Here is a 12703-nt window from a genome sequence, read left to right as displayed (position 1 = left end):
TTTACTGAGTTTTTATTCCTAGTTGTTTTTTTTTTTTTTATCATGAATGCATGCTGGATTTTTCAAATGCTTCTTCTGTATCTATTGTTATGATCATGTGATTCTTCTTTTTTAGCCTGTTGACCTGATGGATTACATTAATTGATTTTCAAATGTTTCACCAGCCTCCCACACCTGGGATAAATCCTACTTTGTTGTGTTGTATAATTCTTTCTATGCTTTTTGGAATTTGATTTGCTAATATTTTGTTGAGGATTCTTACATCTATGTTCACGACAGATATTGGTTTGTATGCCCTATAGTTCTCTTGTAATATTTTTGTCTAGTTTTGATATTAGGATAATGTTGGCCTCATAGACTAAATTAGGAAATATCCCTCTACTTCTGTCATCTGAATGAAATTGTAGAGCATTGGTGTAATTTCTTTCTTTAAGTATCTGATAGAATTTACCAGTGACCCATTTGGGTTGGTTGCTTTTTGTTTGGGAAGGTTATTAATTATTGACCAAATTTCTTTAATAGATACAGACTTATTCAGATTGTTTATTTCTTTTTGTGTGAGTTTTGGCAGATTGTGTCTTTTAAGGAATTGGTTCATTTTATCTAGGCTATCAAATTTCCACTTTTTCTCCTTTTCTGGCATATCACTTATACTTTTTTCTTTTTACATTTTTAGTGATTGCCCTAGAATTTCCAATATACATTTACAACTAATTAAAGTTCATTTCACATAACACTATACCACTTCACACGTAGTTTGAGTACTTTATAACAAAATAATCCTAATTCCTTCCCCCATCCCTTGTAGCATTGCTGTCAATTATTTCACTTATACACAAGCATAAATAAGCAAATATATATTCTGCTGGTGTGTGTGTGTATATATATATATGTATACATATACACTTAAATACACTTAAGCATATATATCTGAATACATTGTTGCTCTTATTATTATTCAGAATAATTTAGAATAAATTGTTATCTATTACATCAATTAAGATTAAGAAAAATATAAGCTTTTATTTCACCTTCATTTATTCCTTTTCTGATGTTCTTTCTCTATGTAGATCTGGATTTCTGAACTATATCCTTTTTCTTCTATCTAAAGAATTTGTTAACATTTTTTGCAAGTCATGTTTACTGGCAACAAGTTCCCTCAAATTTTTTTGTGTATGTGTCTGAGAAAATCTCTACTTCTCCTTCACTTTTGAAGCATCATTTCACAAGGTACAGAATTCTAGGTTGGTGGGGGATTTTCTCTCAACACTTTAAATATTTCACTCCATTATTGTTTTGCTTGCATGATTCCTGAGAGAAGTTGGATATAATTCTTACCTTTGTTCTTCTATAGGTAAGGTGGTTTTCCCTCTGGCTTCTAGCAGGCTTTTTTCTTTATATTTGAAAATGATAGACTAGGTGTAGTTTTGGGGGGCATATATCCTGCTTGGCATTGTCTTTGCTTCCCAAATCTGAAGTTTGGTGTTTGACATTAATTTGGGAAAATTCTCAGTCATTATTGTTCCAAATATATCATCGTCTCCTTTTTCTCTTTTTTTCTCTTTCTTGTATTCCCATTACATATATGTTACACCTTTTATAGTTGTCACACTGTCCTTGAATGTTTTTTCAGTCTTTGTTCTGTTTTTCTGTTTTTGAAGATTTTGCTGATATATATTCTAGCTCAGAGATTCTTTCCTCAGCTCTGTCCAGTCTACCAATAAACCCATCGAAAACATTCTTCATTTCTGTTACAGTGTTTTTGACCTCCAATATTTCTTTTTTGGTTCTTGCTAAAGGCTTCCGTCTCTCTTCTTACATTGCCCATCTGTTCTTCACCACGTCTACTTTGTCCATTAGAGCCCTTAGCGTATTAATCATAGCTGTTTTACATTTCAGGTCTGATATTCCAACATCTCTGGTTCTTCTGGTTCTGATGCTTGCACTGTCTCTTCCAACTGTGTTTTTTGCCTCTTGGTATTCCTTGCAATTTTTTTTTTCTTGATAACTGTACAAGAAACTGTGGCAAATAGTCTTTAGTAATGTGGTGGTAGAGTATGGGATGGCGGGGGGTGGGGGAAGTGTTCTACTGTCCGATGACTAGGTCTCAGTCTTTTAGCGGGCGTATGATTCTAGACTGTAAGTTTCACAAGTGTTTCTTGGTTTGTTTGGTTTTTTTTCTTCCTCAGGTGGGACAGGATGGCTAGAGTAGGCTGCAGTTGGCTACCTTCTTCTCCAACGTGGAAGGTTAGAACGGGCTAGAGTTGAACATTTCCCTTCCCAGGTCAGTTAGGCTCTGGCAGTACCCCAGTGGGTTAAGCTCTGGTTAACTAGTTTACCATGAAAGCAGGCCTTGTTAAGAACAGAGTACTCTGGCATATTTCAAATGGTTCATTTTCCCCTCCCCCTGCCAGAAACTTGAGGGGGTTTCTCCAACGTTTACTGTATTTGATTGAGCTCCTGGAGGTAAATAAAGCTCACTATATTGTAGGGGTGTCCCTATGATGGAGTCCCTCTGGAGTTTTTAACTCTCAGAATTTTCTGTGCTGAGCTTTCAGAAATTTGCCAACTACAGTTTAGGTTTTTCTTCCTTGGCACTGGTTCCTGCCACAGTTTCTGCTCATGTGTCTTTGCTCTGGTAAGCCACAACTCCCTATATTCTCCTATCAGTCTCTAGGCTTGGGGGCAATAGTTTACCCTGTGTCCCTCTCTTTATATAAAGCCAAAGAGTTGTGATTTTTTTTAGTCTATTCAGCTTTTTACTTGTTCTTAGGACAGAGTGATGACTACCAAGCTCCTTATATGCAGAACGAGAAACTGGAAGTCAATTTTTTTTCCTTAAAAGACACTAATTATAAAAATTAATTTTACTAGTAAGTTCCCCAAAGTTTAAACTAACATCTAATTTTATCACCATACAAAATTTGGCAGAGTGTATGAAAAAAATGGAAAACTACCAAGTTCATTTTATAAAGCCAGCATAATGCTGTAACAACCTAACAAGAATATTACAAAAAAAAAAAAGATAATTATAGACCCATCTTGTATGTGGAAATAGATTTGAAAATTCTAAATAAATACTAGTCACAAAATTTAAGCATATATTGATGGAACATCAAGCTCTAAAAGAAAAAAAAAGACTATCTTATTAATGTAAGGATTATTTAGTATTAGGAAAATCTATTAATATTACATTCAAATCAATCATCCAAATAAGAAAAGTCTTATCATATTAATAATAAGGCAAAAAACAATGGATGATATGCAAAATTCATTCCTCTATTTTTTTTTAAAAAAAGACTCTTTAAAATTAAAATCTATGACTAGAAAAAGAGCTTTTAGTTATTTTCTAATTATCACAGCCTCACTACCAAATTTTAGCAGTACAGAAATCTACATATTAATAAGTTCCCATCCCTAACCACTCTTGCATCTCCCATTTGTCACCTCCCAAGAGATAAGCACTAGCAACAGGTTGGTGTGTATCCTTCCAGAACTCTTCAATGAAATAAATAAATGGGTTAATGTGTAGATATACATATTTATGTCCATAATATGATTACTTTTTGTAGATAGGACTTAATATACAGAGTTACAGAGAGACAGAAAATTATCAGTTCACACACAAAATACATTATAAATAATGCCACAGTCTAGAAATGTCCTTGTGCACTAATAAAAGTAAGAAGAATTGGTAACTTGAAGGGTAAACATACTTTAGATATTAAATGTTTCTAACTATTACCAAATCTCCTTATGAAAAGTTTGCGTCAATTTAAATTCTCATGGGCGGTATATGAAAAATTCTTTTGTTCCCCAAATTCACCACTCATGGTTACCCCCAGTCTTAGAAGCAGGAAATATGGTATTTCAATACAGCTTTAGAGAAACTGCCTGGATTGGCACCCAGTCTCCACTACTTTTAAGCTGTGTGAAGTTGAACAAGTCACTTAACCTGTCTGTGCCCCAGTTCCTAATCTGTTATGATTAATAATTATTAAAAGTTCATTCATAAAGTCATAAAAGTCCTTGTCATTGTGCTTTAAATATAATTACTTTGTGGGAGTTTCACATATATAGGATGTTAACCCTTTGCCCACTACTTATGCTCCTTTTCTAAATCCCTCTCTGTAATTTGCCATATATCTTTATATTTTAGGTCATTTACCTAGTGGCAATTTTAACATTTTTTATAAACCTCCGTTTTTTCCTACATTGCTTCTGGATTTCATGTCTTTCTTGAGAAAACGTTAGCCTATCCTACGTTATATGTATATATAAATCACTCAGGTTTATTCTAATTCTATATTTTAGTTTATATTTAGTTCTTAAATCCATTTTGTATTGTATGTGTGTAATATGAGATAGAAGTGCCTATTTTATGATAAATTTGTAGTCAATTATTTCAATATTGTTTATTCATTTGTTTGGTAGTCTATATTTTCCCACTGATTTGGAAAGCCAACATATATACGTGTGTGTGTGTGTGTGTCAATTTTTATAAACACACATATATTTCTAGACTTCTTTTTTCAATAACCCTAACATATTTGCCTTTCTTGCACCAGTGTACACTTTCAAAACTATTATAGTTTTATATACGCTGGCTCTTCATAGAGCGAGCACCCCCTTTGAAATGTCTCAACTATGAAATTTAGTGAAGCACTTACTCTGACATATGCAGAATCATCTTATCAGTTTACGTAAAAGTCCTCCTGGGATTTTTATTTGTAATGCATTGAATTTATATATTAAGTTCTGAGGAATTGATTATGTTTGCAACTTTGAGTTCTTTCAACTAGGAATTAGTATGTCTTACAATTAATTTAAGCTTTTTTAAAAGGCTTGCACTAAAGTTTTGTCATCATCTTCATAAATATCATGCACATTTCTTTTAAGTTTATTTCTAGCTAATATATTTCTTTGCTGTCATTAATGGGATCTATTTTCCATTTTCTAACTGGTCATTATTGGAAACTTTTAAGACCACTGATGTATGTATGCAGATGAATACTAACCCATATCTACCTCAAATCAGCGAATATCTCTCTATCCCAAGTCAGCAAACTCAACAGCAAAATACCAGATGCAGTCTTAATAATATTAAAGAAACAACTAGCTAACTGCTATCACCATTATTATTAAGTTTTGTTCTACAAGTCCGAACCAAGGCAATAAAACATGGAATGGGCGAAAAAAAGCAAAATTCAGATGAAGGGGTCTTGGTGGGACCCCCTCCTACACGTGAATAGGTTGCTCCCTGTCTAAGGCTCCAAGATGGAGGTAAAGAGTGGATGAAATATAGCCATTGTTCTGCTCAATGCACTGCATCCTCTGGGGTGGGGGTGCATATGTCCTGAAGAAGAAGCACTACTTTTCATAGAAACTCTGTCCACACACTAAACCACAGACCTGTGTAGAGATGCCAGCCTAGATAAGGCTCTTTTTATTCTATTTTTGCACAAAGATTACTTATAGACTTGTGCAGTCCTGGAAATGAGAAAACAAATTGTCACTACTTTCAGGTGATAGAGAATACCTAGAAAATCCAAGAGAATTAATTGAAAAATAATTTCCATTAGTAAAATAAGTCTAAAAGTCATTGGAAACAAGATATATAGCTATTTACATTATATAGAGATCTATATTACAGTCAGCAAAATGTTCAAATATATTATTTTTAAAAAATAATTCACAATAGCAACCCAAAGCACAGAATTCCCAGGAATATATTTAATAAAGAACATGAGGAACTTTAGTAAATTAAATTGTATAAGGCTACTGAAAATTGTATAAGGATAGGAGTTAATTAAAAAATAATAGCTTTCCTATATTTCCGAAAAAAATATTTGAAAAATTTAATGGGAAATGAGAGCAAAAGTAAAACAAACACAAGGGGCATTTTTGAGAGTCCAAGGCCAAATGCTGTTTTGCTGACAACTATCCATCTTCTTCTGCCCTTCTTTCCCAGTTTCTCCCGACACTCACGTTACAAATTGGAGCTGGGGAGGGGCAGGAGTTTCAGGTTTGAGCAGGGCCAGGCAAAGAAAAATGTTGATAAAGATAATGGTTTCTCAGCTGGCCCCTTGAACTCAATTTGAACTCTTACATTTAGAAAAATGAGAACCAAAACTATTTTTTATGACCAATTTCATGAACATCTGAGCAATAAATGATGGTCAGAAGTTAATCACTTTGAGACTCTGGCACAGACACAGCTGCCTATGGATCCTGGTGACCATGTGCAGAGCACAGAGGTGGTGAGGAGGCACTTCTCCTTGTCTTTGCCCACCTTGTCTTGGCCTGCCCAGCACTGGCCATCTGGAAATGCTGAGAGGAATGGAGATGGCACCCTTGACAAGACCTGCTCTTTTTATATTGAGTAGCTCCAGCAATGCAGGACACTTCATAACCAGAAGAACATGACCAGAAGAAGACAGAACACAAAAGGAAAGATATAGATCAGGGTTTCTGACCTCAGCACCACTGACATTTTGGATTAGATAATTCTTTGCTGGTGGGATAGGGGAGCAGCAGGAGCTGTCTGGTGCACTGTCAAAATTTAACAATATCTGGCCTCTACACATAATATGCCAGTAGCACACCCACTCTCCACGCCAGCAGTGACAGCCAAAAATGTCTCCAGACATTGTCAAGTGTCTCCAGGTGAGTGAGGGTGGGGGTGGACAGAACCAACCCAGCTAAGAACCATTGATGGAGATTGAATGATTGATTGATTCAGAATCAGAGTGAAACACTGGGGTGGGTGTGAACTCCTTTGGGGGGGCTTTATAAACACTAATTTTGATGTATACACATTTATGCATAGATCCATAGGCAAGCATATTAGCCTTCCAAGAATCTTAATAATATTGTTTGGTGGGTTAGGATAAATGGAGGACTTTTATTATCTTATACATTCCTTTATATTATTTTTATACATTTCTACATTTTTCAGTTTTCAAAAATGAGCGTGCACTAAATATATTCATTTAACCATGTTTTTTTAGTGCCTCCTATGTGCCAAGTAGACTAATGAGGATAGAGATTGGGGTTGGAAATTCCAGGCAGAGGGTGAAGCGGCAGACGGACCATAAACAACAAGCATAGTAAATAATTATATAAGTTAGAAAGTGGTAAATTCCATTTTTAAAAAATTAGTAGAGAGGTGATGTCATTAAATAAAAGTTGTTCTTAAAAATACAGCATGCTGGATTGATGTGGAAGCGTTCAGTCCTCTTTCACAACCACTCTGCCCTCTATTCTCCATTCCTGAGTGTCACTGACCTTTCAAACAAAATGACCTTCCTGTGGATTCAGGCAGTTGTGTTTTTTGCTGAGCCCCTGAAGGCATCATGAGTTGAGCGGGGCTTCTCATTCTATGATAACGATCGGTCTCAAACAGCTTTATCCATAGACCTTCCAGTCATTAGACTAGACACTGACATCTATTTTCCGAAACCCTTATATTTCTCACACCATTTCATTACCTGAGGCACAGGTTTGCTTGAAACTCCTGCCATGGTAGCTGGAGCAAAGCTGCGTAATGCCCTTCAGGAAGTTCTGGAATGCAGAGTCCAATCCTGGTTGGAATGGTTAACAATCCTGTGAGTTGTGTCTGCCAGCTGGTTGCAACTTAACTTGCTGTGAACAGGGGTTATTAAATGACTCATTTACACCTGAGCCAAATACCAAATAAGTGGATAATGTATTCAAATGGTCTGGAGGAGAGCAATGGATGATATGTTTGTTTCTATCTCAGTAATTAGGTAGATGAGGTCTTAGGTAAATAAGAGAGCAGTAGGTGTGCGGGCTTGAGGAAACAACACGCCTTCTCTGCAGTGCGTATAAGAGAAAAGTCTGTAATGCTTCATTTAACTAAAGCCTATCCCACAGGATTTGATTGTCTTTTTCAAGACAGCAGCAAAATACATAGGTTTAGGAGAACTGGGGTTAAACAAATTGCTTCATGATCATACTTTTACTGAGAACTGACAGAAGGTCCTCTTCAGGACAAAGAATGTCCAACGGAAAATATTTTTAAACATTTTCTATTGGTGCCAAATGAAAACTTAAAAATATAAAATAAAATAAAATTGAGGCTTAACCTCATTGTTGTCCTTGCTGAAACCATTTTTTTTCAAGTGGTTTCAAGTGCATTTGTAAACCTCAGAGAGGCCAAGTCCAGGCTGTCAGTCTTTGAAAGTTTTACAGTAGACAGCAAGGTCCTCATAAGCATGAAGATGTCTTGTTTCTGGTAAACTCTATTTTTTTGGGGAAAAAAAAAAAAGCCCACTGTCTTTACTTTGAAGACTTTGCATCAGTCTCTGGAGGCAAACAGGGCAGCAGTCCAGAATTTTCTTGGCCGTCAGCACAAAGGAGGCTGCACATCAGTAAGAAGGAGAAACGGCAAACTTCAGCAAAAACAAAGACCTGTCCTGGTTTTAAAAGAAAGAAAAACAGGACATATGATCACCTTCTTCAGCTGCCAAGTATATAAAGTAGCTCCAAAAAGAGTGTAATGTTCCATTGTAAATGAGAAACTATAATTACACCTAGAAAATCTGGGGAGATAAATTCCATGGAGCCGCCGAAGGCTAACTGTTGGATGGGCCGTGGGGTAGAGGCCTTGAGTAAAGACAGGCCTGGAGTTATAGCCAATGGGCAGTCCTGTCCTTGTTGTTCTTGAGATCAAACCATCTTTTTGTGAGCTCTATAAGATGGGACCCCATACAGTAGAAATGAAACCCAGGGCTTCCCAGGAGCAGGAAAGCAGGAAGAGACCCTTTGTGACAGTCAGATGTCTCTGAAGGGGATTTTTCAGTTTGATTTTCCTCTGATTATTTGTGTTGGCTTTAAAAGAAGATCAAATGGCTGCTCCCGGGTTGCACAGGCACCTATCACAATAGGGTAGGAAGCCTGCCCCCGGGGACAACTGCTCCTGAAACTTGGTCTGTAGAAGTGGAGAATCCATATGTTCTGGACCAGAATCAGATTACACATAAACTTCCTAAACATATTATCCAGTCTGACAACTAGGCAATAAAAAGTCACTCTGTATTTCACACTTTCGTTGCATTTACATTCCTTCTATCTTCTTGATCTTGTTTTCAGTAATGAAATTAATTTTAGTGGGGGTTAGGGTTGGGAACTGGTGGCTTATTTTAGGACATGCCTGTTGGTTCTGCCATAAAGAGACAGGTTGCCAAGCAAGCCGGGAAGGATGTCATTATCATTTCACAACTTTAGGTAAGATGAGGCTTCTGAGAGCCATCTTTACAACCTTTGTTTATTCTTACAGTCCACATTTTTATATGAATATGTAAATCAAAGGCATGTTTCCCTCTTTGCTCACAAAAGATCATTCGTGTCCCTGGATATTGGATATACCCTGTAGCCTCACCTTGATTAATTCTGTGGAGAAAGCTTAAAAGCAAATCGTACCATGAGACCTATTTCTTTTTTGCATTTATGCAACAAGAAAACTGACATATAATGTTGTGATTATTATTACTATCACATATTATGGGGGTATTATGGGAGTTAGGCAATTTTAATTTATTTTCCTAATGGAACCAAACTTTTTAGATTTGTTTACACCTAAGTGTCCCCATCTTATCCTATACAAAACAGTCTCAAAGGAGAACTTGGCAATCTCCAAGCACTTAAACGAAAGTATCTAAAATATGGAGTCATGACTCAGAAAAGAAAACCAGGTCAGCCCATCCTTTGAAATGGGCAAGTTGAAGCAGTCTTGGAAATAGCTGATCATCTCTAGTGTGATGATTTAAAGAATCATTGGTAGACCTGTTGGTGCAATTAAGAATGAGCATGATTAAATCACAGGTTCCCGGGGCTCTGCTGCAGACAGGCCTATAGGGGAATCTCAACAGAGAATCTCCTGTCACTTGCATTCTCAAGAAGGTTGCTTGGTATATAAAGTTAAAGCCATTCAAAAAATAAGGGATTGGCAGCGATACTGCCATTCCTCCACTCACAAAATTTTATTGCCAACGGGATGTGATACAGCAAAGAAGGAAAAGGAGAGTGACAATCAGTAAAACTCTATACCATTTACTGTTGTCTTTTCATAATCACAATTCTTATATTGCCCAACATAAAGTATAGTTGGTCAGTAGAAAGATGGCTATTTTCATTCTGTAGCTACTTTGTAAACACCATCTGCATCTGGCTCAAAGCAGTTTGTGTTCACATCAACACCTACAAACGGAAGTGACTGTGCACTGGGGATACACTCGAAATCATCTTTCAGGCATCTCCCAGAGAAGTGTGGTGGTTCCTCCTAGTGGTCTGGGACACAGGCCTCTCAGAGCACATCTGCCTTGGCTTTTAAGCTTTCAGTTGGGCACCTGGTAGCTCGGGTTATCCTTAACTACAACAGGGACTAGAAGAGAAGGAGCACATTTGAGAGAGGAGATGTGATTGATTTTGGATTGCCATTGAGGCGTCCATGGGGAGATGTCCAGCAGGCAGTCGGAACTGCAAAAGATTTAACCATCTTGATTCTCCTCCTTTCACCACAATTTCTCCTTCTGAGGCCCTCTCTCTAGCTCTTCACCCATGACCCATCCCAGAAACATACGAATTTTATAGCATTAATTTTGAGCATTCCATGTATCCTATACTTCAAGTCAGACCACTTAAAACATAGCCTATAATTGCTGAAAATCCATCTTGCTTTTTTTCATATAATTCAACTTAAACACTATATCACTGAAAAGCTGGTCTTTTAAAAAGATTCTTCATATGATATATTTATCAACCACTGGAAAAACCAACAGTTAAATCATGAAGCACCAGCAGAAAGATTCTATTGTATTCAAAATGACAATTTTAAGATACATACGTTAGAGGATCTCAGTTCTCTCTCTTTCTCTCTCTCTCTCTCTTTTAGCTCCCTTTTACTCTCACCTGTGTATCCATATATTTATTTATCTATAGATAACTGATGACATCCAAATATATTTTCACAAATACTATTGTTCTATGAAATCCATCATGTGCCTTATGTTTTATTTATTAAATTGTTAAAGTACTAAGTTGGGAAGACAGATAATGGTTTCTTTTAAAGTGGACCTTCTTAAAATGACAAGTCAATTTAGATAGTAGCACTAAGAAATTGAAGACAGCAAATCTGTATTGGGGTTGAACTTTTTTTAGTTAAAACAATTTTCATTGTATAACCAAATTTCTTACTGGGTTCCATGAATGACCTGTAATTTCACTTCCTTGATGAGAATAGTTCAACTTTTAAAATTAACACACAAAATATGCAGCACAAAGCACTCTCTATATATAATATAAGCAAATTTGAACTATAACAAAGGCTTCATTATGTAGGCTGATTTTAGAGTATTTTTAGCTCCAGGGGACATTAGAGATTTTGAGTACGTTTAAGCTATGTGGTATCACTGTCCTCAAATTTAATTTACCAAGAACCATAAACCTAAAAGGAATTCATTAAATCACTTTTTCTAATTAGAGTTAGACTCTACTCCTTTGTTGTAAACATTTATATTTAATCATATGAATAGTTGATAAATACACTATTTCAAAAACACTGCAGAATGAATCATTTGCTTCTTGCTTGCTCTCCCAGAATCTTACCTAATCATAGCATCATTTTCTAAATACACAAACTCCTTTTAGTGTTGTATCACTGTGATATTCCCCAAGTTGCAAAGGCCCCTCAACCAAACCACACACATGCATATTTTTCTATGTGTCTTAAGAGACTCCAGTGCGCTTGTATACAGCAGAGAAACAAGATAAAAACCTGAAAGCTCTGTTAGTACGTAACTTCGAGGTACAGGATTTCCTTACCACTTCTTCATGACTGGGTCCAGGCCCTTTGTAAATTGTCCGGCCATTGAAACTTCCATCGGTTCCCTTGGGTCTCTACCTCTGGCTCTGTTATGTAGTTTAACACACTTTACTCTTCAAAAATTTCCCCTGACATTCAGCCCAAATGTTCTTTAGTCTCACTCACAATTAATACTCCCCAGGACTGACCTTTGTTGGAAGTACAATAAACCATCCCTTTCTCTCCTGAGTGCTAACACTCCTTACACCCCGTGATCCCTCCCCTAACTCTTAGATGTCAGTGAAAATATTAAAGTGGACTCAAGATACACATTTCAGTGCAGCTCAGCTCTTTGGTGATAACTGTTCTTAACCTTCAGAAACCAATTCGATCATTGATCCATTTGTTCAACAAATATTTTTTGAGCACCTACTGTGTACTCAGCGTTGTGCTGAGCATAGAACCTAAGGGACATAGGGCTGTCATCTATCCTCATTTACACTATTCAAAATCCACTATTGTTGTCTGCCACATCACTCGTAGTAATAGATTCAACACGAATATAATTTTTTTCCTTCGCTGAAAACTTGATAATGTCTTCATATAGCAAGTATTATACCTCAAATTGAATATCTCAAGGAAAACCAGAAAATTTTCACTTATTTGGTGCGAGACTAAGACGTTTTGAATATTTTATTCCAGAGGTCAGAGATGCCTTTTGTTCTCTTGTCCAACTATAAACTGCTGCATTCTCTACTCCAAACACATAAAGACTAATTATTGAGTATAGCTTTCATTATGAGAAAACAGAAAGTCAGTGGAATTCTTTGTAAATCATCGTCCTGATTTGTCTGATTGCTTTTATAATAGATGTCATTA

At 36.3% G+C, this 12703-nt stretch overlaps 1 long non-coding RNA gene across 1 annotated transcript in view; it reads right to left on the bottom strand.

Moving 5' to 3' along the window:
- Positions 1 to 7596, bottom strand: part of LOC123798550 (uncharacterized) — a 65844-nt gene extending 58248 nt beyond the window's left edge. Inside the window, exon 1 of the long non-coding RNA XR_006781363.2 lies at positions 7491 to 7596. This is a non-coding gene — a long non-coding RNA (uncharacterized LOC123798550). The remainder of the gene's footprint in view (positions 1 to 7490) is intronic.
- Positions 7597 to 12703: the final 5107 nt, after the last annotated feature.

This window comes from Ursus americanus, chromosome 11 (assembly GCF_024610735.1).
Source record: "Ursus americanus isolate L20-20 chromosome 11, mUrsAme1.1.p, whole genome shotgun sequence".
NCBI lineage: Eukaryota > Metazoa > Chordata > Mammalia > Carnivora > Ursidae > Ursus > Ursus americanus.
Note: the sequence above shows the minus strand (reverse complement) of the source record. Positions and strands in the feature narration are given on the sequence as shown.